We start from the raw sequence: 3,749 nt of genomic DNA, 5'->3' as shown, positions 1-3,749 counted from the left end.
GCCTTGTTAAAAAATTTTCATGGGGCCCACTTAATGCATCAATGACTTGATTAATGTTAATTAATCACTAATCCCCACTTAATAATATAATCATGGTTAATTAATACCAATTCTCCATTAATATTTTCATGCCGATTAAAATTTATAAGCAATTCGTGCATTAATAAAAATCGGGGATTAAAAGTCCTTGTTTCGTATTCCAAAATAATCTTGTCCTTGGACTTATGTCGATTAACTTACGAATAATCCGTCATATAAAAATACGGGGCATAACACTGAGTTCCTAGAATAATACTGCCTGAGACCTCCTCTAAACTCACAAGGCCTGAAGATCTAGCCCTCTTACTATAAGCCCTATCATACTCACGCTTACTCCCCGTTGTTGCTGCCGCTCTTCCAAATTCTGGGCATGGGCCTGAATGTAAGAAATATCCATACCATCCTAAAGTGAGGCAGTCAAACAGTCATCCATCAAATGTGGCCCCAAACCATTCACAAATCGGTGAACGCGATCTCCCATATTAGCTACTATGGCTGGAGCATACCTAGCCAAAGAATTAAAACGAAGGCTATACTCCAGGGCACTCATATTTCCTTATCTAAGATTCAAGAACCTATCAGCTCTGGCTCATCGAACCTCTGGGGGTAAATAGTGTTGGAGAACAGCATCGACAAACTCTTGCCATATCGCTAGAGGTGTGTTAACTCCTCTAAAAAAATCAAAATAGCATACTAATGAATCGCAACATCCCGTAATCTATAGGAGGACAACTCTACTAACTCAATATCCAAAGCATATATTACTTGCAATGTTCTCAACATTCCATCTATGAAGCTCTGCGGGTCCTCATCCGGTTTTGACCCAAAGAATTCTGAAGGGTTCAAACTAATGAAATCACGGGCTCTGGCACTGATAACTCTATCACCATGACTCGTACCTTGCCTCTGGACCTGTGCGGTGACTAACTGGGTCAGTAAATGGATAACCTCTCTCATCTCATGGCCTAAGGCATCTAGTGGAGGAACTGGAGGTGTTGGAGCTGGGTTGAGTCTCTTTCGTGCTCCTCTAAAATGGGTGGAGTATGGGAGGACCGAGATGGAACCTCGTTCTGGGACTCGCCCTCATCTACTTTTGTAGGTGGTATTGCTCGTTGCCCTTTTACGCCTTGCGTCTTGCCCTCTTCTAGGTTGCTCGTAGCTTTTTCTCTTCCTGGCATTACATCGGAAAACATAACACATGGTTAAGAAAAGGAAAATTCTTATACCATGGCTCTATCCAACTATCTATGGTAAAGAAGAAGGTCAATCATTCCTAAATGCCCGCAGCCTCCTATTTATAAGTGTGAAGCACTTCACACCCATAAACAAGACTCTACTGGACGCGGCTCGTAGACACACCCTAGGAAGAATTATCCTGATACCACTTTTGTCACGACCCAATCGAAGAGCCATGATGGGCTCCCGGAGCTAACTTGCCGAGTAGCTCTTAACATACTTCTCATGATCATATCTAGGTGAGCCACATGGCTAACTTATATTTCCCATGAACTGAAGGGAAACAAGTTTCATCGAATATATGCCCGTCTATATAAACATTAGTGACTATGCCCATATCTACAAGCCGACAAGGCTATCAAAATGATATACAAAATGTGAACAGTTAAGGCTATGGACATCTAGCTATGTACATCTATCTACGAGCCTTTACATGGAGTATGTAATATCATAAAGATGGGACAGGACCCCGCCATGTCCATATGTACACAAAAGAATAATACCAACTAAACAACAGCTTCGGATCAAATGGAGCACTCCCATGCAATCACTGATAAAGCAGCCTAGGGGTTTGGTCTGTCTCCTTGTCTACCTGCGGGCATGAACGCAGCGTCTACAAATAAAAGAACGTCAGTACGAACAATGTACTGAGTATGTAAGGCGTGAATAGCAATATGATGAAGGCATGAAGATAACATAAAATAAAGAGAATAATTTATACCTTCCAATGCCTCTTAAGATGACTGTCTTACATACTTAACCTTTCTTCTAAAGGGAACATTTCATGCATATACATATAATAATACCATACCCATCCATATAGGCTCTGTGCCATCCGTACCCAACCATAACAAGGCTCGGTGTTATTCGTACCCGGACATAACAAGGCTCGGTGTTATTCGTACCCAGCCATAACAGGATTGGTGTTATTCATATCCTACTGCAGTGGTGTGCGCGCAATGGATATCATACCCGACCATATAGGCTAGGTGTCACAACATAGCTATAGCTATATATATATATATATACACACACACACACACACACACACACACATATACATACATATATATAGGAATACATAAGTAAAAGCAACATCATCATCATCATCATTATTACATCTTTCCTTAGAGGGTCAACTGTCATAAGACGAGATCAATGACGATGAACAAGATCAACAAAATCATGAGCTTCTATCATTTGTAGGAAATAAAATGTTATGGATATCATAGATGGATTTATGATGAGGAAATCATGCCTTTAGAAAGAAGGGTTAGCCTTAACATACCTTTACGTCTCCTTATTTACTTAACGTTCCCCTCAAAAGTCCGCAAAATCTACATTCAAGAGGATTCATACTAAGGTTAGGTCTTAAAACACTCTTAAGTTCAAACTAGTATAATTAACGAGCTGACGAAATTTGGGCAGCACTTTCCCTATTTTATCGACTTCCACCATATTTCAAAACAACTCTCAAACAAAAATAACAACATCCACAATATCATAATCATGAAGTTATATTCAATTTAATCTCAAATTATCCAAGATCCCTTTTCAAGTTCATCTCATAGTCATCTTCTTCACTTCAACACTTTATGACTTCTCCACTTTAATTCCTTTCCTTTACAAGAGTTACTAAACCTTTACATCAACTCAATCATGTAAGTAAGATGGAGAACATACCTTATAGTAGAAGAAACTCACCTCACTCAACTCCTTCCAAGACCAAGTTCATCACAACTTTGGAGAGAAACAAGAACAGTCACCTTCCATAGATTATCTTGAGGTTTTGATGTTTGATCTTCTCTCTTGATGGAATGGAGGGTTTTAGAGTATTTTGGAACCTTCAAGAACCCTCTAATAATGTGGGGAAATAAGCGTGGGAGTTTGATATGAAAATGGGATCCGTTGGGATTTAAAAAGGTGTCAAAGTTGCCATCCCTCATCAATTTGCGGTGGAGATGCGGCTCAGCATATTGGATATGCGGTTGAATCTCCACTTCTCTCCTTAGAGAGGAGGTTGGGAAGTGAGGCCAGCCCTTTTGGTGAGTTTGCGGCCAGTTTGCGACAACAAACTGGTCCACAAACTCCGATTTTCGGGAAAAAGTGTTCTTTTCGATTCGATTGACCTCCAATCCTTATGGAACCTTCTTGGCACTTATATAAAACTTTATTAACCATATAAGGGACCCTACAGCTCCCCTTCAAGGTAATTCTAATTAATGTATGACTCAAATGATACGAAATTGTTACACCTCAGAAAATTCTCCGTTGATGCACAGTGAATAGACTAACGAAGGAAATGAAGTATTTGATATTTCAATAAGTAAGAAATAACATTTGATGACCCTAATTGAGATTTCAAAGACATTCGAGGTAAGAGAAGAAAGTCTGCCAAGAAAGGCAAGGTATACGTTAAGTATCAGAAGAGATTTACGAGTAACAAGTTAATGATGACTTAATGATGTTTTGGA

This window comes from Lycium ferocissimum, chromosome 7 (genome assembly GCF_029784015.1).
Source record: "Lycium ferocissimum isolate CSIRO_LF1 chromosome 7, AGI_CSIRO_Lferr_CH_V1, whole genome shotgun sequence".
NCBI lineage: Eukaryota > Viridiplantae > Streptophyta > Magnoliopsida > Solanales > Solanaceae > Lycium > Lycium ferocissimum.
Note: the sequence above shows the minus strand (reverse complement) of the source record.